At 40.8% G+C, this 24,372-nt stretch overlaps 1 long non-coding RNA gene across 1 annotated transcript; it reads right to left on the bottom strand.

Annotated features, from left to right (window-relative positions):
* Positions 1 to 7,485: 7,485 nt before the first annotated feature.
* On the bottom strand, positions 7,486 to 12,355 carry LOC143123905 (uncharacterized). Its single transcript, XR_012986948.1, has 3 exons — positions 12,344 to 12,355; positions 8,075 to 8,179; positions 7,486 to 7,523 (listed from the first exon to the last, which is right to left on the bottom strand). It is a non-coding gene; the product is annotated as an uncharacterized LOC143123905 (long non-coding RNA).
* Positions 12,356 to 24,372: the final 12,017 nt, after the last annotated feature.

Here is a 24,372-nt window from a genome sequence, read left to right as displayed (position 1 = left end):
TCTTGAAACAAAAAGATGTTATTTTTCAATGTCTATTCAGTGAGTTTAATTAGGAAATCAGATGGAGGTAAGCAGTCTGCAGACCTGTTGGTTAAGAAGTAGTTTAAAGCTTTCAGTCCATCGTCATGAGTAATATTTGTGTATTAAGATTCTACATCCATAGTGACCAGATAAGAATCATCAGAAACAGTTATATCATTCAAAATCTTTAAGACATGGGTAGTATCCTGTATATAAGAAGGGAGCTGTTGGGCAAGAGGTTTTATATGAAAGCAAAGGGAAACTTTCTACATATATACTCTGCAGGCCATGACATACCCTGGATTAAATGAGGAGATAGATTTTAGTCCTTATCTGTAATGACTTTTCACTTACAAGTATTGATGTCTGTCCTAACCTAAATATGCTGCCACCTAGTGGTTATTTTCTTCTTTTTTTCTTTACCTGGCTATTCACTGCCTTGTGACACCTGTGGGGCCACCTACTGACTCTTGTATGTAGTGTTTACCTGAGAACTATGTGAATTCATTACCTGTGCTGTCCAGGTGTATGTCATTAGTTAACCTCAAAAGAGGCAATTGTTTGTACGTGCAGTATACCCTGAAGAAGGCTATGTGCCGCTACGCGTGGGTGTCTGCCCAGATCTAGTTTTTTAAAAAATAGCCATGTTTAAATAAAGGCTTTTTATAACTTTTTGAAGAGTGCCTTGGACTCCCTTTTCTTTTGATGACATTGTTGCTGAATGTATGTTCATGAGTATGAAGTTGCCTAAAACCAAAGATTTATAAAGAAAACAAACTACAAAATGACTAATTTTTACAACAAAAAAAAAACCCTTATTTCTTGTTTTTGGCTTGGGCCAAAGTGTGAAGGGGCCCGCTTGCGCTGTTTGGCAACATGCTTCAGTCTGGCCCTCCTCTCCTCCTCAGTAATCTACATGAGTGACTTTTTTCTTTTTTTCTTTCTTTCTTTCTTTCTTTCTTTCTTTCTTTCTTTCTTTGTGGCTGAAGATTTCATAGGCCTAAAGGACACTTCATTGTAGACTATTAGAATAAGTCTGAATAAGATAAGTCTGAATATTTGTTGGACCAAACCAGGTAATAAATAAACTTGGGTAGGGTAGGCTTTATTTTGTAAAATTGGTTTGAAATGTTTTAACCTTCAGCCTTGGCTACATACAGATTGTGGCATTGTGCTAGTGTGTTTAACCAACCAATAAAGTTGTGTGAACAGTGTTCACATGTTAAACTGTACCCTGTCGACACAGGACAGTGATCTGAATAGGTTACTGAACGTTTCTTAAAAGACAGCATTACCATGTCAAACACTACTTTTGTCTCTGAACTCGACAAAACGCACCAGCCCAGTTTAGGAGCTTTTAATTCAACTATTTAGTTATTCACATTTTTTTGTCCCTTTGCTATAGGCGACTGATACAATATGCCTATTTGCTTCACCTTTTGTCGATCTAGATGGCTCAAACTGCACGTATTCTTCATCAAATGAACTCGTTATGTCTATATTTCTGTCCAATATCGCTAACTTTAACAACAGCCTATGCTACGTTGCCAATCTCAACGTCTTTTTCTGACAGAAGTTGAAAGTTTCAACTAGCCCACCTGTGACATCAATTAAGCATCTCTCCTCGCCGGGCTCACATTCCAGCAGACATTTCAGACGCATCTATCTGCAGTCACACAGACATAGAGGCTATTCCAGCGCTATTCGCGATGCGTCCGCGGCAAAAATTAGCTTCCACTGTTTAATAGGCTAAATGCATAGGGGCTGCATTCACATATTCCTTGCTGGATCAGACAAGTTTGTAATGGGGCTCTGACAACGCATCAAGATGCGTTCCCGTCTGCGCATGGTTTGTAAACTCAGTTGTAACTTAATAGCCTATCCCCCCCCCCCCCCAACCCCACAAAATATGACTGCCACTCAGCTCTGCATATTCTCTCTGCAAAAATAAATCACGCATGTCAATATGTCTCCATCCCTTTTGTTGGTATGTGTGTTTCTGCTGTTGTGGGTATGTGTGCTTCTGTGTTTGTCTATGTTAACTTATGAGTGTGTGTGTGTTTGTGTGTGTGTGTGTGTGTTTGCTGTTGTGGGTATGTGTGCTTCTGTGTAGGCCTGTCACGATAACAAATTTTGCTTGACGATAAATTGTCTCAGAAATTATTGCGATAAGCGATAATATTGTCGTTCTGAGAATTTTCCTCGGGAAGAGGAAGACGGCCCACTTGTTGTGTTTTTTTTCCCCAACTGGGAAAACTGCAGCGGATGATTGTGTTTTAGATGCATACCCAGATAGCAATTTCCTTTGGGCCGGATCCGCATAAAAGCCTTTAGATCCGCCTGGAGCTTTTAATTCAACTATTTAGTTATTCACATTTTTTTGTCCCTTTGCTATAGGCGACTGATACAGTATGCCTATTTGCTTCACCTTTTGTCGATCTAGATGGCTCAAACTGCACGTATTCTTCATCAAATGAACTCGTTATGTCTATATTTCTGTCCAATATCGCTAACTTTAACAACAGCCTATGCTACGTTGCCAATCTCAACGTCTTTTTCTGACAGAAGTTGAAAGTTTCAACTAGCCCACCTGTGACATCAATTAAGCATCTCTCCTCGCCGGGCTCACATTCCAGCAGACATTTCAGACGCATCTATCTGCAGTCACACAGACATAGAGGCTATTCCAGCGCTATTCGCGATGCGTCCGCGGCAAAAATTAGCTTCCACTGTTTAATAGGCTAAATGCATAGGGGCTGCATTCACATATTCCTTGCTGGATCAGACAAGTTTGTAATGGGGCTCTGACAACGCATCAAGATGCGTTCCCGTCTGCGCATGGTTTGTAAACTCAGTTGTAACTTAATAGCCTATCCCCCCCCCCCCAACCCCACAAAATATGACTGCCACTCAGCTCTGCATATTCTCTCTGCAAAAATAAATCACGCATGTCAATATGTCTCCATCCCTTTTGTTGGTATGTGTGTTTCTGCTGTTGTGGGTATGTGTGCTTCTGTGTTTGTCTATGTTAACTTATGAGTGTGTGTGTGTTTGTGTGTGTGTGTGTGTGTTTGCTGTTGTGGGTATGTGTGCTTCTGTGTAGGCCTGTCACGATAACAAATTTTGCTTGACGATAAATTGTCTCAGAAATTATTGCGATAAGCGATAATATTGTCGTTCTGAGAATTTTCCTCGGGAAGAGGAAGACGGCCCACTTGTTGTGTTTTTTTTCCCCAACTGGGAAAACTGCAGCGGATGATTGTGTTTTAGATGCATACCCAGATAGCAATTTCCTTTGGGCCGGATCCGCATAAAAGCCTTTAGATCCGCCTGTAGCGGACATACGGTATCTGGCTGTGGGCCAGATCTGCTCCTGATAGAGATTTCAGCTCTGCTAGTAATGCTGTTTTATCACCGGTTTACAGATTTGTCCCAGGTCCGATTTCCGCAACTCAACTGGAAGTCAGGAAATGCGTTTAAAATACAAAACACTGATTTGGCCCAAACCTGTGATACGGATATGAGCCGAATGACCATTTTTTCACAGCAGACCCAGGTGGTAATGATATTAATTAAGGTGCGGATTCTGCTAAATTGACTGTCCTTTCCCTACTTTATTGTCAACTGGCTGCTAAAGAAAAAAAAAGGTATTTTGTAATGGCACAAATTTAGAAGCCATGGGGGTGCACTATGTTCCCTTGGCCCCTTCATTTCTACAGTAAGGCTGGAAAAGAAGATATAGTTGGCTCAATATTGATCGCTCGTTTCATTATTTTTATTATTACCTAGCAGTGGTAAAAGTAGTCAATTGCTGTTTGTGTCAGATCAAACAGTGCTATGAGACAACCCCATATTCTTGCCACGCATGCAGAAGTCCAAGCAGTAACGTTAATCAAGGATCTTTGGTTTGCGCACTATCAATCTTTTGACATGATTTGCCAGCCTGGGGTTGGACTAGGACACAGCTCACAAGGTAAGCTATCTGCTTTTTATCTCTGTTGGTTTATTCAGAGACAACAACAAGCAGCCGAGCGATTGATAACTTTAGGCCTCCTGTAAGTTTATACTATTATTTTCCAGCAATATAGGCTACTAGCTTAGCTTGAGCAAAATAACTCACAATAACTAGCCTATTTTGGAAAAAAACAGTGATAACGCTAACAGGATCACTTATGATAAAAAACGAGTGTAATTGTCTTAGCCTATTTTTCAAAAGGAATAAATGGCTAATGTTTATTTTGTGTTGTTTCAGATTGACCATGGAGATGACTGGAAGACAGCCTGAATATCGATGGGAACAGTGGAATTAACACGATTTAAACATGGGATTGCACTTCTACAGCCAGGTTGTTGAATAAAAAAAATAATAGGACACTTATTTGTAAAGTTTTTTTTTACCCCCCTATTGTGTTTGTAGCCTAGCTTATGTTTATTAGTTGAGCTGTTGGGAAAACGTTACGAACTTTAGCCTGGGTTAACCGATAACGAACCTGTTAGCTAATGTGTAGTGTAGCAAACAGATTTTCAGGATAATTAGCCTAATTACCAATCACATTTCACGTGTCAAATAAAGCCAGCTGATATCTGATAAACGGGTCCGTACCACACACAATAAGCGGACCCGTATTGCAGATCTGGAACACGTCAGTAACACAGACTCTCATACGGAACTGGGCCAGTCTTAGCCCTTATTGGAACCAGATCCGTCAAACGGATCCAGACCAGTTTTGGACCGATGTGCGTTTGGACGCCGGATCAGGTCCATTATGCAGATCCGTGCCGGACGTTGTGGTAGGTGTGGCCCAGTTCCGTCCCAGTGTATGTTTGTTATCTGGGTATGCATGTTTGTTGTGTTGCCGACTGTTTTCCAACAAATGCGACACACCGACTCGTACACGTTCAGTGGTTCACCACGGGCATTCGGTTTAAATCCGAAATGCTCCCACACTGCAGCTATCACGTTTGGCTTAGAAACCAATTCCATCTATGCCTATTCGAACTTGCAACTAGCTTTCTCTCTGCCTAGTGCCTACCGGTATACTTCTCACGCGGCTCTTTAGCTGCACTCTGTGGTAGGCTACGCCAGTAGTTCCGCCTCCCCACACACCATGCGACTGACAAGTGACTGACATGAGGGTTCACTCATGGTTACTCTAAGGACCCGAGAGGGAGAGAGAGACGAGGAAAACAAACAAGCATGCAAATGGCATTTATCGTGGCCAGAAAAATTATCGAATAATTTTAATTAATATGCGATTAATTGATTTATTGAATATCGCGACAGGCCTACTTCTGTGTTTGTCTATGTTAACTTATGAGTGTGTGTGTGTTTGTGTGTGTGTGTGTGTGTGTGTGTGTGTGTTTGCTGTTGTGGGTATGTGTGCTTCTGTGTTTGTCTATGTTAACTTATGAGTGTGTGTGTGTTTGTGTGTTTGCTGTTGTGGGTATGTGTGCTTCTGTGTTTGTCTATGTTAACTTATGAGTGTGTGTGTGTTTGTGTGTGTGCCATGTCCATGTGTGTGGAAGTCATGAATAACGGCAGTCATAACACCCCCCCACCATCTCTCTCTCTCTCTCTCTCTCACTGTACCTCTCTTTACGCTGCTGCGTCTGAAGCTGCTGACACAAGTCCCTCAGTTCATTCCTCAGTAAAACCACAGTCTGTAAACACACACACAAAGACTGCTGAAATTAGGGGTGTAAATATTAATCGATTCGTATCGATGCATCGATTATGCAGCCGACGATTCAATGCATCGATTCGTCCGCAAGAGTATCGATTAATGTGTTTATTTTGCCACCTGTTTGTTTGCCTATCTATTTTCAGCATTAGCTCCGACCTTTCTTTTTCTGTCTATGGCTCCGATGTAAGCGCACTACCTAGTCCTAAGCTGCGGGTGGCACTAACCTCATTATTGTCTACTTCACTTATACTTCACACCACTTCAGACGCATTCGTTATTACGTTTCACACATTGTTTTGTTGAGTCTGACTTTCAAGAGCGATGGTACCGTTAGAGCGTTCTGGCAATGAAAGTGAAATTTTACACACTCCAGTTGGCGTCAAGTCATGGGTGTGGAAGTATTTTGGCTTCAGAAAAACAGATGAAGCAGTGGTAAGAGATGTTGCCATCAAATCTATCCGCACACCTGAAAAGGCGCTATGGTATTAAAGGCGAGAGCACAGGCTTCTAAGCCTGCCACATCAATGACAACGTTTTTCACTCAAAAGTTGTCGAGCACTTTGCAAGGCCATTGCATTTTTTTTATATGCAAAGACATGAGGCTGTATTTAATTGTGTCACAGAGAACGAAGGCTTTAGATACCTGCTCCTACATTCCAAACTTTTGTTGATTTATTTGAAACTTCATAGATATCATGTAAAAATATTGAGTATTGAATCGTATCGTGGGGAATTCTGAAGTATCGAAAATAATCGAATCATTGGCTTAAGAAATCGATATTGTATCGAATCGTCATGAAGACTCCGATTTACACCCCTAGCTGAAATCACCCAACAGATAAATACAGTCATTTGTCATGTGGACAGTGAGCTACCTAAGTAACACACGCCTCCCGCCTTAACTAAGTTGTCCAAAAATAAATAAATCAATAATAATTGTATCTTTTGTTGCAGAGCTTTTAAGAGTATAGAAGTAGGCTACTTTAAACAGGCTATTATACCTGCATAATGTATGCGGTCATGAATAAATAATCAGAAATGCATCATTCTTTTCTTTTTATATCAGTAGTTTTTAGATCACATAATAATGTATCTACTGTCCTGTCCTGTCAATGCACACTTACAATGCATGCAATTAGTAATTGGGGCAATTCCCCAGCAGTGGCGTTTCCCCTACCTCATCCGACAATCGCTGTTATTGTAAATAAAACAATTTGTTCCATCATTTTACAGTTTTGTTCATTCTTGCTGTGCTGCCATCTCCCGTTTTCATGTAGTGTTTTGCAATGAGTGAAATTGTATTTAGTGAATGTGGTGACTGAATCACCTCAATTTGCCTTATTCACCCGGCGGCCATTACAAGGCTGAGGGGTACACTTGCTATTACACCTCAGTCCAGCAGATGGTGGTGGTAATGCACTCCGTTTGCAAACTGCCAAAAAAAAAAAACTCACTGAAGAAGGAGAACAGGCTAGTGAACCCTTCTTCTTTTTCGGTGAGCTTTTTTTTGGCAGTTTGCAAACGGAGTGCATTACCACCACCATCTGCTGGACTGAGGTGTAATCGCAAGTGTACCCTTCAGCCTCGTAATGGCCGCCGGGTGAATAAGGGGAATTCCTCATACACACACACACACACCTGGTTGGCTTGTGTAAGGGAGTGGCCTTTTTCCTCCAGGCGTTTCTGTAGTTCATCAATCTTCGCCTGCAGCAGGTGGTTTGACTCTGCCAGTTCTGTTAGACTCCGCCCAGTCTCCACATCCTTCTCCTCCAGACAACGGATCAATACACAAAGCTCCCGGTTTCGACCTACTGCATGCTGCACACACACACACACACACACACACACACACACACACACACACTAATTAACATTCTGAAGAATTGCCCAGAGGGGTATTCCATCATCCTCACTAATGAAGGTGGCGCTTAACAGAAATAGCTTGGCTTGAACTAGCGTAGACTTTCACTTGGGGCTGAAGCCGTTCCATTCACTGAAGTTAGCTGCATCTTGCATTCGTTTATTCAAGCGAGGCTTAGGTCAGCTTCATGTCTGCTCGAGCATGAGGTAGAAAAGTAGACCAAAACAGTAGATTGACGAAAAGAGGATATGTCATAAAATTAAGGCAATACTAGATGATTTCTGTTTGATTTACAAGCTTCATCTACAGTATTTCCATCGAAGTCATCAAATTGAAGATCAAGAGAAAAAAAATGAGATGGTAGCCTACATAAATTGGAGAATAATGAAAACATAAATTTAAACAACAATGAGCATGGTTTGAAATCAATTGTGAGTTTGATTGTCTTCACTCTTTTGTGTGTGTGTGTGTGTGTGTGTGTGTGTGTGTGTGTGTGTGTATGTCTTACCTGCAATACTTGAGTGATAAACTGAGTTGCCTTCTCCAGGTCAATGCAGGCTTGCTTGTGACTCATCATATCAACATGCTGCTGCTGACCACTTTCATCCATGATCTACACAGAGGACACAACAGCACTTCATGCACGGTCCATCAACTGACAACCATGCCAATAAGTAGACGTCCACACAAACTAGCCTAAAATGTTAAAATATCATTTTCCATAAAGAGGAGACTAGGCCTATAGTAGCCTATAAGGGCCAAACATGAAGAAAAAAATAAATATTCTGTCATGACAAGATTAAACATTAAATTTGAAATGCTCCTAACTGCTCCACAGCACACTGTGTTTCTGGGCTAAAAAAAAAACGAGGATTTCCTTGTTGCTAAACCCGATTTTGAAATAGTCAATTTCACCAAATCCTCTATACAAGGTATTTTGTTGCTGACTGACTGTCCGGACTCACTGGCAGCTACTGTCTCTTGATGGACAAATCTAGAATAAAGACGAAATGCCATATGTGATGATATAATTTTGGAAATTTCAACTTTAATCTCGACAGTCAAATCTGGACCATCAAGATAAAAGTCAACATGCTATTTCAACTTAATTGTCGAAATTTCGAGTTTAATGTCGACATGTCAAGATTAATTATTATATAGGGCTAGATAGTCAGTCATAGGTGACTCAATCAGGAATGGAAGTCCATTAAAAACCAAGAGGAGGAGGTTAACTTTAACTTAATGACAAAATCGACACCCCCTCCCCCCTGTAAAATTGGCTGTATCTTGGAAAGTATTGATCTTACATAAAATACATGTTTGTATGTCTCCTGGGTAACATAGGTACACCTGGTAATTTTTTCAGAATTTTTTGAGACCTAAGTGCGTGGGCCCTGGTTGAATTGACATGGAATGACCCAGATGTAGTATGTTGCCTGGGAGGCCGTAGAATGTGTGTTGTGATTTTGGAAGCACTAGGCTCAATGAGAGTGAAGCTATCCTTACTACGGTTAGATATAACTGTATATTATGTCATGAAAACATTTCGCCTATGACTTATTGAACCGGCAAACGCAAATCTTACAAATCTGCCAATTTCTGTTTAACCGTTTCTAAAAGTGAAAAATACGGTGCTCTTGTTTCGCCGGTTTACTCATGGTTCCGACTATGATGATGTCTTTCAACTTCAACTTTAAGTTCGCCGTCAGAACTCTAGGTTGAACTAATTGGAACCGGTGTTTTGGAACCGACAGCTCAGGTTTAGTCGCCACAGGTTCAGACAACTCCCCAAGCAGCAAAACACGTTATTTGAACCAAAACAAACGTTTTATTTAGGTTGTATTTTGGTTTCAAATAAAACAGACGTGTTTAGTACGTTCTTTCAACTTGTTTTCTGGCACCAGTACAAATAACCATGTTAAAAACGTCCATTGAACGTTGTAACCTGGTGCCAAAAGATACGTGCAAAACCCAACGCATCTAGCACCGATTCCAACGCCAACAGAAGATGCAATTTCGGTTTCAATTTACACCAACCAAAAAACTACGTGAATTACACGTTCAAAATGGGTGAAAATCACAACGTTTTTTCACGCACGTATATGACACTTACTTTCAACATTGAATGAAGGTGCTGGTGTGGTGTTATTTTTACACCAAATACTAACGAGGGGAAAACGTGTGGGAAACGTGTCAGACACGTCTGATGTTAACCAGAGGCAAAACTGTGAGCACACCGGCATTTGTGCGACTGCTGGTCCGCGGAGTGAAATTATAAGCCCGGTGCGCAATTGATTGCGCAACTGCGGGCCGACAGAAAAAAAACGGTAATCAGGAAGAACAGAAATACTTGCTAATTCGTTGTCATTAAACATGGAGCAAACAATTAAATTATGGTGTGAGCGTTCGTCGAATGCATGATGCATTTAATTAAAAAACATGTACATTTTTTCTCCATTTGCCTACCAGAGTATGATGATTGCATGCGGGAAACATCCCAAAACAATAGTACTCATATAATTGCTGTTGTTTTTAGATCTAATGCAACCATGCTTAAGTAATTAACTATTCTAATTATATCTTACATTAGTAGCCTAAAGCAGTCCTCTGATGTGCATGTTTTCACAAACTTTTTGTGAACAATGTTATAACTATAGCACTGTAAACATTGACTGCTTTGAAATGAAACTGCATGTGTAACTATAGGATAATAAAAGTAATTGTTGTAATGATAATCATAATAATGGTTTGATGGGGGCATGTGTAGGTGGGCCCTATAACTTCAAAGTCTGCCATGACCGGGCCTCAACTTGAATTTTGAGAAAGCTGAGCTAGCCTACTACACATTCGGCACTTGAACTCGTGTACAATAGTTGTTGCTACATTTAGCCAAGAATGCACAGGATTTGATAGTTAGTTAATTATAGTGTATTATTTAAATACCTTTTCTGTACCACCCAGGTACCTGTAAACCTCCAAGAAAGTGTGGAGATAGCAGGAGAGTAGACAATTACAAAATTATATTTTTTTATTCTTAAAGCACGAGTACATTCTGTTAAGAGAGGTTTTGCTGTATGATATTGATTTGAAGTAATTAGACGTTGACATTGAACTGTTAACTGTATAGTGCAAAATAACACACAAGCTGTTTTCACTAGTCTTTAGTCAGTATGACATTTAAATCACACAGGATGTTAGTGTGCCGTGGGACATTTTAAGTGTCAAAAGTGTGCCGTGGCACAAAAAAGGTTGAAAAACACTGGTGTAACCCATATGAAATGGTTAGCCATTATCAGCATGAAAGATGTTGTAGCAGTTTGACCTCAGGGTGGTGCACGCACACCATAGTCAGCTGTTGTTATGCCAACGTCAGTTTGTCGTTACGCTTTGACACTGAAGGAAACCCAAGCCTAACGTCCAAAAGGAAAAAAAGGTACTAAATACTTTGAAATCGCTCAATTCTTTCATAAATGTAATGAAATTCAATACTAATAAGTTATTTTATATCAAAGATCAATCCAGAAGTGAAAACCGACGTGAAGCCAGTGCTCAACGTTATGCTTTTCACCACGAAGCTCAGGTAAGCAGAGCTACTTGCTAGCATACTACATTGGTAAATGACAGTTAAAATGCTAGCTGCTACGTAGAATCGAATGCTGTGATGTAGACCATGATAATTACATTTTTATAAAAACCAATCGGAGTCTGATAAGTCAAGTCAAGTCAGTTTTATTTGATAAGCAATGTTCAGTTACTTATATTCAATGTCTTAACCAGCAGTGTAGATCTCTAATATTACTATAGTTTAATACTATTTCCAAAATAGTTTGGCTACTTCCAGAGAGGGTTCAAGCGGAGTAATCAAGGATCTTTGCTACTTCTGTTAGCTGTAGGCTAGCGCTATAGACCCCTTCGCAACGCAACGGCGGTGAAAACATAAACAATGTAGCAGCTAGCGTTACCATGAAAGCCATTCATGGAATTCATCCTCTAGGTTGATTCTCCGGTTTACACTCATTGTTGTTTTGTTTTGATCCACTATTTTTATGTAAAGAAGTAAAGAAACTGCTCATAGAAATAAGCTTACATCATATATGTTTGTATTGTTTCAGAGAGAAACTTCAGCAGGCCAAGCATTGGATGACCTCGAGCGGCACCACGGCAGCCCAAGTCCGACATCAAGCCCAAGCCCGTCACAGTCGCTGATGCTATTTTAAATAAATAAATATAGCTATATTTATTACAATTATTCATTGGTTATGCCTTTTCCATCGAAGTTAGAATAACTGGCCACATAAATGCTATTATAAAGCATATAGGCCTAGGCCAAAATAAAATTCAAAGCATCAGCACGCACGTTTAATTTAAGTGTCAAACTCAACGTGCAGTACACGTAATAAAAATCTAATTTGCACGTTCATTGAACGTGTTTTTCACAACATTGTGTTTTTACACCCTTTTGCAACGTGCACAAAACGTACTGGACACTTAATATGAACTATTCTGGAACGTGTAAAAAGCGTAATCGGGAACCTACACTTTTACCAAAAATGAACGTTATTCTGAACCAATTCTGAACGTGTCTGACACCAACAGAGCACCGATAAAAAACGTGTACAACACGTCTGTTTGCTACCTGGGTCGGAGGTTAGCTTTTATCTCAAGGTTTGTTAAATCTGGAGATTTATATAATCCCCAGAAATTGTAGGCTACACCAACAGATACATACACTGTTAACTAATTTGTAGACTACCTCAGTCCTCAGTCAAACACTCACCTTACTTCGTACATTCCTCTGGTACCAATCGGTAGTGATGTTACCCGTGAACCCCCTGCTTCGAAGCGTGTATCGAAGATATGAACCAATTTGGAATGAAGCTTTGTATCGGAGCTTGATTCGTTTTGTGATAATCACGTGATCAGTGACGTCCGAAGCTTCGTTTCACACACACCCACGTGACTGCTTCGAAATGTAATTCAAAGCATTAAAGTTGCGCGACACGGGGGGCGCCGTTGTGGGTTGTTGAAGAAGGAGAGCCAACAGAGTCAATAATGCTGCTAACACGAAAGCTTATAGGCTGGGCTTTTAGCTCAATTATCAGCACGCTCGACTCCCGTTCTAAGGTGCGTCTGTTTCGCGGGTTCGAGTCCAGGCGTGTGCAGAACTGAATCGCACAGTTACAACACAACCCAGTTTACAATTGGTCTACGTACTCAATCATAGTCTATGTACTCAACGTAATCACAGAAATGTGTGTGCAATGTGCATGCCCATTCTTTATTCATCTCCCTTCTAAATTTATATATTTTGTTTACAAATACAAGAAATGTTCACAGCCAAAATACTACCTTTATTGTTTTTGTAGAGAAGGCAATTACATTTGTATTTATGCAGGGTACAAAATAGGCTTAGTTAGGCCTATTTATTACATTATTTATTTATCCATTAATTCATGCTCAACATTTATTCATCTTCGACTCACAGACATTCATGGCTAATGGCTGAAACACTTCGTGACACAATGCTATCCTTAACTTTCACCAGCAGAGGTCCTCATAGAGTTCTGAAGCTTCGAGTACTGAACCTTTTTTCGATACAATTGGATTGGAAGCTTCACTGGTTCAGAAAGCTTCAGTTCGCCATCACTACCAATCGGTGTGTTGTAACTTTAAACCCTCGGGGCTCGAGGCAAAGCTCAGTGTATCGCCTGTCAGTTTCTGCATTATTTTGTGTAGCCTACGTACGAATGACCTCAGTTATCTTGTTTGACCAATGTTCAGGTTTCCATAGTTGAAAGGCGACAGACACGTGGATTTGTTTAGATGCTCTCTGAAGCTTCAGCGTCAGCGATTGACGCTTTCGGTATTCAATTAATGCCTTAATCTTATCGCCCTCTGCAGTCCTGGAAGAGAATTCTAGGTAAAAAATGCCTAGCCTACAGATGCAGCCATTTGGTTCTCAATTTCATTTTACTATTTACCTAGGCCTAGGTCAGTGTTTCCCAAACCTTTTCAGACCAAGGACCACTTATCCAATAATAATAATAATAATAATACACATTACTTTTTGCTCAGTCATAGTTATCACATCCAGCTGTTTTTTAAGGCCTTAAAACATGCTGGGTGTCTTACCTGAGTGGCTAGGCCTAACTAGAGGATTATGTAGGAATGTATCTCAGTTAATTGCCATGTAGGAATGTATCTCAGTTAATTGCTCCATTATCACCTCTCTCAGTCTAATGTGAATAGGTCATTGATTATTGATTTTAACTGCTCATTTAGTCAGAGCTCATGTCACTGCGCATGTCCAACCCCCCATAGGCCACACGCTTTGTTTGGATAATGACCCTCCTATTGTTGGTTGATAGCTCTGTTCTGCTGTGTGAGTGTGTGTGATGTTTTGTTCCATCACAGTCCCTTTATACTATTTCTTTGAGTTTAGATTTTTCATACTTTAGTTTGATTTGATTTAATCGGTTTGATTCGATTTACCTTGATTCGATTTAATCTTCCATTTTAAAGTCATGATTCGATTCAATTTTGCATCTTTTTAAAAATATATTACTATCAATGCATGTATTATATTGTTTACTTTTTTTTGTCCTATTTCCAGTTATGTTTTGCTGGGCTTTTATTTTAAAACCATTCCTACCAAGCTACTGAACAGAACAGGCATACACATAGATGTGATGTGACAAACATGCAGTAGCAAAATGAAATCACACGGAATGATAATCTGATTTTCACAGAACACTCCGAAGAGACACAAAGCTAGTGTTTTAGTGTTCACAGAATATTACACTTTTATTGTGTGTTTTGTTGGACTCTGTCTAGAACTTCATTTGAATCAATTCAAATTTGAGCAGCCTATGTTAGTGTTAACTGATGTGAATGAATGAATTTGTGATTTCAGAGAAACAGGAAGAGGTTTTAGTTGGGTTGATGCATTTTTAAGTAGCTATAGCGTAAAGTTTAAGTAGATAATGTTGCCATGCCGCACTTCAGCATCGATTGTGTGCTTGTTTCCCCCCTCTTGACATGCATGCTGGACGTGACATTTGGGGTGTGGCTGCGTCTTCGATTCTAGCTTTGATTTCAAAGTTCAAGATTTGTGATGTCATTTCTGTTTGTCTTCAAACCGAGATTGTGACACCTCTAGTAGGGGTTATTGCGTTTATAAAACGGTTCCTTTTACTACATAACCCTGTCTAGATTTCATAACATTTAAACATAGCAACAAGTCGTTAAGAAAGAAACGTTGAGATGTAGAAACTCTTGACTTTTGATTCAATTCGTAGCACAGTAATATAGAATGAAATGTGGTGAACATGGGGGGTTGCAGTAGGTTTTGCAGCAGCAAAAAAACGTGATTCAGTCAATTATAATCAAGAACCAGAACTATCCGTTTCAGAACAGTAAGTAATTTTATTCCAACTGAGGCATGAATCCAATTGAAATTGCATGGATTAGATGTGCCCAGGTCAACACACTGGATTTTAACATGTGAACAAATGCTTTTTTATTCTCTTTTCACTGCATCAGCTTTAAAGAAATATTACTAACAAAACATGCCCCCCTAAGACATTTTTTCATAGTTGTGGTGCATCCAAAACTCTTACCACACTGACTGCAGTGGTACGGTCTCTCTTTTGTGTAAAAAGACTGGTGTCTTTTAAGATGTCCCTAAGTCCCTTTACTTTGAAGTCCTTGCCACACTTGAGTGCATTTCTACGGCCTCTCTCCTGTGGGCAGCCGTGGCCTACTGGGCAGCCGTGGCCTACTGGTTAGCGCTTGGACTTGTAACCAGTTTCCGGTTCGAACTCTGACCAGTAGGAATGGCTGAAGTGCCCTTGAGGTACCTAACCCCTCATTGCTCCCCAAGCGCCGCAGTAGCAGGCAGCTCACTGCGTTGGGATTATTGTGTGCTTCACCTCACTGTGTGTTCACTGTGTTTCATTAATTCATGGACTGGGATAAATGTAGAGACCAATTTATATATATTGTATATTGTATCTATTTAGTGTCTTTTGAGATTTCCCTCGAGAGTGAAACTCTTGCCACACCTAGTGTATTTATACAGCCTCTCTCCTGTATAAATATGTTTGTGAGTTTTGAGATGTCCCGCTTCACAGAAACTCTTGCCACACTGGCTACAGAAAATTGTATGAAGGCTTTTCACACACACTCACACAGCAGCACAGAGCTATCAACCAAAACAATAGGAGGGCCATTAACCAAAACAAAGCATGTGACATGCCATACTGTGGGTAACACTGGACACTGGAACAACTCTGATTAAACAAAATGTAATGTGGAAGCCATTCCATAATTTCAGAAAAGACTCCAAAATGTAAAGTTCAGCCATTCTTCAGGACGTCCCGAACGACCAACTTGACCTTTCATCCACTTCAGCAATGGCAGCTTCAGTGCTGTCCATCAAACATGCCCTCCGCAGATGGGCTAACCTGTGGGTGGAGCCAACCTGTATGTAGCTCCACCCATCTTCAACAGGTGAACCATACACGTGCTAATGGGTGGGGCTAACCTGTAAACAGAAGCATAAATAGAAGCATGACACTTTGGGAATTCTCTTACTGTGCAGGAGATCTACATTGCTACAGAAGATTTTCATTGCTACCGATTTTTCCTTTTTGCATTTTTCATTTCTTCCTTAGGCCTTCACCTGAAGCCAAAAAAGCACTTTTCATTGCTACACTGAGAAGCATTTCTTCCTTAGGCCTTCACCTGAAGCCAAAAAAGCCATTTTCATTGCTACACTGAGAAGCATTTCTTCCTTAGGCCTTCACCTGAAGCCAGAAAAGCACTTTTCATTGCTACACTGAGAAGCATTTCTTCCTTAGGCCTTCACCTGAAGCCAAAAAAGCACTTTTCATTGCTACACTGAGAAGCATTTATTCCATAGGCTTTCACCTGAAGATTCTGCTTAACTCAATCCTGAGAAATGGCTCCAAGAAAAGTGTCAAAGGGACACTCTCTGTTCTGCCCATTTTGTCGTAAAACCCAAGATAACCTGCCCGTCCACCTGTGCAGATCCTGCATGAGAACGAGCACTGAAGCAGACCGTTTGGCAGTGGTTGAAAAGGCGAAGATGGACGCTGCGGAAGTCCTGGATCGAGTATGGTACTATTGCATCCTTCAGAAAGTTAGGAAAAGTCAAGATCCAGTCCAAAGGTTGGTGGCTTCTACATTACTTTTTGTTTAGTCAGAGTTATCACATTCAGCTTGTTTTTGAAAGCCTTAAAACATGCTTTGTGTATATATGTAGGAATGTATCTCAGTTAATTGCCATGTAGGAATGCATCTCAGTGAATTGCTCCATTATCACCTCTCTCAGTCTTATGTGAATAGGTCATTGATTATTGATTGTAACTGCTTTAGTCAGAGCTCATGTCACTGCGCATGTCCAATCCCCAATAGGCCACATGCTTTGTTTAGTTAATGACCCTCCTATTGTTGGTTGATAGCTCTGTTCTGCTGTGTGAGTTTGTGTGTGAAAAGCCTTCATACCTTGCTTCCAAACTCAAAACTATCTTCCATCACAGTCCCCTTTTACTATTTCTTTGAGTTTAAATGTTTCATACTTTAGTTAATTTACCTTTTTTTCAAATATCTTGTTTTCCTTAAGCTTGATTGAGGAGCTGAAGCGTCGTGACATGGTTAAGAATGGTGTCCCCCCACCTGAGGCGGGACCATCCACCAGGCAGAACAATTCTGTGGCTAGACCATCCACCATGCAGACTAATTTTGTGACTAGACCATCCACCAGGCAGACAAATTTTGTGACTAGACCATCCACCAGGCAGACAAATTCTGTGGCTAGACGATCCACCAGGCAGACTAATTCTGTGGCTAGACCATCCACCATGCAGACTAATTCTGAGGCCGGACCATCCACCAGAGACCGTGGAGAGTCAGCCGAAGTGGCATCTGACGGCAGTGGAAAGTTGTTTCAATGGTGAGAGTCTAAGTTTTCACAACTTATCTGTGATTTGTGTTTTTTAGTGTGGTTCACATTAAATCATAATAATGCACTATTATGACAAAAGTCTTATCCCACATTGCAGTGGCCGAGATGTGAATTATTCCCAGAAGACCAAGCAACTCATGCTTAAGAAGGAGCTTTATAACAAACATCCACTGGAAAATCCACTGCTGAAAGACTTTGCCGAACACCTAAGGATAGATCTCCTAAAAGAAAATTACAAACAGGGGGTGAGGATCATCAATACACACTCTGTGTTTATTAGGCACATTCATTAGAAAGTTAATAAACGATGAAGCAACGGTCATGATTAGAAGGTAATTTAACATTGTTGCTTTTATTTTCAGGTTGAAAATGTTTCCCGGTATCTCTACTATGTCAACCCTGAGCAAGTATCCCTGGAGTTTGTCAATGACAGAGAGAAGCTCCGACAGTACCTGCGTGACCTTTCTGAGGCAACACAATTGAACTACCTGAAAAGCTTGAAAAGATTCCTGGTTTACCACGCTAATTTATCAGATCTGGGGATGGAGAATGTTACAATCCAGGAACAGTGCCAGGACTTCATTGCCTTCATTGATTCTCTGAAAAAAGTCACCTCTAAGCTGGTGAGCAAAAACATCACCCAAAAGAGGTTAGTTGAAGTGTTTGTACCCCATGCAAATTATTACACTACAGAACTGGTAGTCCTCTCTCTATAATATGATTTGTTAATACAGTTGATGTGTTTTGTCATAGGCATGACTTGTTGACTAGCAGCGAACGTCAATTACAACCATATGAATGCGTGGCTGTTCTGATGGCTGCCGAGAAGGACCTTTTGGCAATTATGAACAAACTATCGGACAGTTGTTCTGCCTCATTGGAGTTGGCCGAGTGCACCTTTGTGGTGTACTACCTCGAGGCTGTTATCATTCTGCAACACCTCCAACGACCAGGCGTGGTGGCACACATGACTGTGGCGGAGTGGCTTGCCAGGAGAGAACATCAATCACGTTACATCATTGACGTACACGAGCACAAGACAGCACCACAGGAAGAGGCCTCGTTTGCCCTGTCAGAGGAGGAGGCGCGCGTAAGTTCAATTCAGAGATATTACATTTCCTCAGAGAAAATGGATAAACCAAAGCAAATGTCATTTGAAGAATGAGTGAAATCCTGTATAGGAGAAGCAGGGACAGTGTATTCTTAGATGAGCAGTCCATCTGTAACCTGCCCGTCTGTGGGTTAGTCAGCTGTGTGTTCAACAGCAGAAATTAATCTTAATTACCTTTTCTCATCTGCCAACAGTGGTTTGATCTATACCATAGAGGGGTGCGTCCACAGCTCCTTAGATCCAACAAGAAACGCAAGAGGAGTAAAGATGCTGACGTGGAAGACAGGTTCTTTGTCTCCTCAACAGGGAGGGCAATTCACAACCCATCCAATGACCTGTTGCGGCTGCATTCAAAGTAAGTGAACCATTTGCCCTCTTATACTGTATGTTTGCCCATGTGTTGTTCATTGTGCCTCAGATGAGATGTCTTTATACATTTCTAACATACTGTTTAAACTTGCATTTTAGATACAACCTCCCGTCAGTGACCAGCCAGATGGCGCGGAGAGCGTTTCAGACAGCAGCTGAGAGCTGGCCGGAAGCTGAGAAGTCAATGTTGGCCGGTTACATGGGTTGAATGAGCACGGTTTAATCACGCGCATCCAAATAATACGCGTGCAGGATCGAAGATACGGTTCAAACAAAAAGTGAAGATCCTCACACTGGAGTGCTCCCATTGAAGCATTTTTTATTAGTAACATTTCAAGCCCTTACGGCCCTTCCACAGACTTCCAGCAGGTGTTACACAGACCTCTTGGCCGATTACCTGACACATGCCAACGTAATGTAAAAATTAAAAAATTGAGTTTTATCTTTCTCCAGTTCTTCCAGCTGTTCGCTGAGTCTGGCGATACCACTTAGCTCTAGCCTAGATCATGAATAGGATTAGACCAGTGGTCTAAGCATCACGCTTAAAAGTGACTAACATTATGGATGTGTTTTAGTGTAGCGTGTAACCATCTTTAATTCTGCCTCTCGTGTAACCCTTCTTGTCAGTGTGAGTGTGACCACCCTTTCTGTGTACTGTATGAGTGTTGTTGACTGCCCTAGTGTGAGCCATGTATTGTCGTCTGTATTCCCCACTCCTGACCTATAAATAAAGCTAAATGTTTTGAACAAGCCTTGCTCGAGTCATCACAATATGATTAAAGGTGAGAGAGAGGGAGAGAACATAGCTAACTTAGGCTGTGATCAGATAGGACACGGTATTTGCAGTGAGATCCGGCTTTCTTAATGTTGTTTCCTTTTGGCAGTAAGCGTTTTGCGTGCTGCGTATGTGCTCAGAGCTTCATTCTGTCTAGAACTTCATTTGCAAACTTGAGCAGCTTATGTTAGGGTTAACTGACGTGAATGAATGAATTTGTGATTTCAGAGAAACGGGAAGAGGTTTTAGTTTGGTTGATGCATTTTTTAAGTGGCTACAGCGTAAAGTTTAAGTAGATAATGTTGCCGTGCTGCACTTCAGCATCGATTGTGTGCTTGTTTTCTCCCTCTTGACATGCATGCTGGACGTGACATTTGGGGTGTGGCTGCATCGTCGATTCTAGCTTTGATTTCAAAGTTCAAGATTGTGATGTCATTTCTGTTTGACTTCAAACCGAGATTGTGACACCTCTAGTAGGGGTTATTGCGTTTATAAAGATGTAGCAACTCTTGACTTTTGATTCAATTCGTAGCACGTAGTATAGAATGAAATGAGGTGAACATGGGGGGTTGCAGTAGGTTTTGCAGCAGCAAAAAACGTGATTCAGTCAATTATAATCAAGAACAAGTTGTGTTGCATCCAAAACTCTTACCAAACTAACTGCAGTGGTACGGCCTCTCTTTTGTGTAAACTAGGGTTGTCAAAATAACTGATTAATTTCGATTAATTAATTTGAGAAAAAATAACTGATTAAAAAAAATAACGCAGATTAACCGATTCCGTATGACCTTTGACCCCGAGCCATTCTAGTCAGTAACCATTAGACTGTAAAATGAAGGAGAGAGAAAAATGTGCTGCCTAGATCATTGATTGGAACATTTACTTTTAAAAAACGGCCTGATGTTGATAAAAATGAAGTGTTGATTAAAATAAAGCCTTCTGCAATGTCTGCAGCAAGGAATTTGCATATCACCGGAGTTTGTCAACTCTAAAGTCGCACATCAATGCAAAGAAATAGTGTTGACATTCAAGGGAGTGTTAATTTATTTTCATTGTGTCCCCTGGGTTATATCTGTGGCCTGAAATGCCTGTATGAAAAAAAAACTTCTTCCCGAAGCACTTTTGAATTGATTTCCTCATCATATTACGTCATATCATAGATTATTATGGCCATCATTTGAACAGTGAAAATAATAATGAAAGAGTTTTTAAACTTTAATGTCACTAATGCTGGTTATTCAATGATTCATTTGAATTAAAATATTTAAAATATATTCACAGCAAAAATTATATATGCGATTAATTTAGATTAATTAATCACAGAGTATGTAATTAATTTGATTATTTTTTTTAATCGATTGACAGCCCTAGTGTAAACAGGTGTCTTTTGAGATGTCCCTTTACTTTGAAGTCCTTGCCACACTTGAGTGCATTTATACGGCCTCTCTCCTAGTGGGCAGCCGTGGCCTACTGGTTAGCGCTTGGACTTGTAACCAGTTGCCATTTGGAACCCTGAACAGTAGGAACGGCTGAAGTGCCCTTGAGGTACCTAACCCCTCATTGCTCCCCAGGCGCCGCAGTAGCAGGCAGCTGACTGCGTTGGGATTATTGTGTGCTTCACCTCACTGTGTGTTCACTGTGTTTCATTAAGTCATGGATTGGGATAAATGTAGAGACCAAATTTCCCTCACAGGATCAAAATAGTATATTATATGTACTATTTTATACTATATGTATGTGTATACTATTTTATACTATATGTATGTATTTGGTGTCTTTTGAGATCTCCCTCTTGAGAGGAACTCTTGCCACACTGATTGCATCTACAGAATATGGCCTCTCTATGTATTCTTTGGTGAACTCTGAGATTTCCATCCAGGGTGAAACCCTTGCCACACCTAGTGTATTTATACAGCCTCTCTCCTGTATGAATATGTTTGTGAGTTTTGAGATGTCCCGCTTGACAGAAACTCTTGCCACACTGGCTACAGAAAATTGTATGAAGGCTTTTCACACACACTCACACAGCAGCACAGAGCTATCAACCAGAACAATAGGAGGGCCATCAACCAAAACAAAGCATGTGACATGCCATACTGTGGGTAACTCTGATTAAACAAAATGTAATGTGGAAGCCATTCCATAATTTCAGCAAAGACTCCAAAAGGTAAAGTTCTGCAATTCTTCAGGACGTCCCGAACGTCCAACTTGGCCTTTTCAACCACTTCAGCAATGGCAGCTTCAGTGCTGTCCCTCAAGCATGCCCTCCGCAGATGGGCTAACCTGTGGGTGGAGCCAACCTGTATGTAGCTCCACCCATCTTCAACAGGTGAACCATACACGTGCTAATGGGTGGGGCTAACCTGTAAACAGAAGCATAAATAGAAGCATGACACTTTGGGAATTATCTTACTGTGCAGGAGATCTACAGACAACATTGCTACAGTAGATTTTCATTGCTACTGATTTTTCCTTTTTGCATTTTTCATTTCTTCCTTAGGCCTTCACCTGAAGCCAAAAAAGCAATTTTCATTGCTACACTGAGAAGCATTTCTTCCATAGGCTTTCACCTGAAGATTCTGCTTAACTCAATCCTGAGAAATGGCTCCAAGAAAAGTGTCAAAGGGACACTCTCTGTTCTGCCCATTTTGTCGTAAAACCCAAGATAACCTGCCCGTCCACCTGTGCAGATCCTGCATGAGAACGAGCACTGAAGCAGACCGTTTGGCAGTGGTTGAAAAGGCGAAGATGGACGCTGCGGAAGTCCTGGATCGAGTATGGTACTATTGCATCCTTCAGAAAGTTAGGAAAAGTCAAGATCCAGTCCAAAGGTTGGTGGCTTCTACATTACTTTTTGTTTAGTCAGAGTTATCACATTCAGCTTGTTTTTGAAAGCCTTAAAACATGCTTTGTGTATATATGTAGGAATGTATCTCAGTTAATTGCCATGTAGGAATGCATCTCAGTGAATTGCTCCATTATCACCTCTCTCAGTCTTATGTGAATAGGTCATTGATTATTGATTGTAACTGCTTTAGTCAGAGCTCATGTCACTGCTCATGTCCAATCCCCAATAGGCCACATGCTTTGTTTAGTTAATGACCCTCCTATTGTTCTGGTTGACAGCTCTGTTCTGCTGTGTGAGTATGTGTGTGAAAAGCCTTCATTACCTTTTTCAAATATCTTGTTTTCCTTATTGAAAGCTTGATTGAGGAGCTGAAGCGTTATGACATGGTTAAGAATGGTGTCCTCCCACCTGATGCCGGACCATCCACCAGGCAGACTAATTCTGATGCCGGACCATCCACCAGGCAGGCTAATTCTGATGCCGGACCATCCACCAGGAAGGCTAATTCTGTGGCTAGACCATCCACCAGGCAGGCTAATTCTGTGGCTAGACCATCCACCAGGCAGGCTAATTCTGATGCCGGACCATCCACCAGGCAGGCTAATTCTGATGCCGGACCATCCACCAGGCAGACTAATTCTGAGGCCGGACCATCCACCAGGCAGACTAATTCTGGTGCCGGACCATCCACCAGGAAGGCTAATTCTGTGGCTAGACCATCCACCAGGCAGACTAATTCTGAGGCCAGACCATCCACCAGAGACCGGGGAGAGTCAGCCGAAGTGGCATCTGACGGCAGTGGAAAGTTGTTTCAAAGGTGAGAGTCTCAGTTTTCACAACTTATCTGTGATTTGTGTTTTTTAGTGTGGTTCACATTAAATCATAATAATGCACTATTATGACAAAAGTCTTATCCCACATTGCAGTGGCCGAGATGTGAATTATTCCCAGAAGACCAAGCAACTCATGCTTAAGAAGGAGCTTTATAACAAACATCCACTGGAAAATCCACTGCTGAAAGACTTTGCCGAACACCTAAGGATAGATCTCCTAAAAGAAAATTACAAACAGGAGGTGAGGACAATCAATACACACTCTGTGTTTATTAGGCACATTCATTAGAAAATTGACAAATGATAATAATACATAATAAGTTTATTTTATATAGCGCCTTTCTCAAACCCAAGGTCGCTTTACATAGTAGGAAGGCAGGGAAACACAATAACAAAAGAACAAAACAATACAACAGAGTCAAAGGCAGGGAAAAACAATAACAAATGATGAAGCAACAGTCATGATTAGAAGGTAATTTAACATTGTTGCTTTTATTTTCAGGTTGAAAATGTTTCCCGGTATCTGTACTATGTGAACCCTGAGCAAGTATCCCTGGAGTTTGTCAATGACAGAGAGAAGCTCCGACAGTACCTGCGTGACCTTTCTGAGGCAACACAATTGAACTACCTGAAGAGCTTGAAAAGATTCCTGGTTTACCACGCTAATTTATCAGATCTGAGGATGGAGAATGGTACACTGCAGGAACAGTGCCAGGACTTCATTGCCTTCATTGATAAAAAAAGTCACCTCTAAGCTGGTGAGCAAAAACATCACCCAAAAGAGGTTAGTTGATGTTTGTACCCCATGCAAATTATTACACTACAGAACTGGTAGTCCTCTCTCTGTAATATGATTTGTTAATACAGTTGATGTGTTTTGTC

This window comes from Alosa pseudoharengus, unplaced genomic scaffold (genome assembly GCF_046254945.1).
Source record: "Alosa pseudoharengus isolate Yale_2024_CS ecotype anadromous, Long Island Sound unplaced genomic scaffold, YU_APseudo_1.1 YU_APseudo_1.1_scf_1, whole genome shotgun sequence".
NCBI lineage: Eukaryota > Metazoa > Chordata > Actinopteri > Clupeiformes > Clupeidae > Alosa > Alosa pseudoharengus.
Note: the sequence above shows the minus strand (reverse complement) of the source record. Positions and strands in the feature narration are given on the sequence as shown.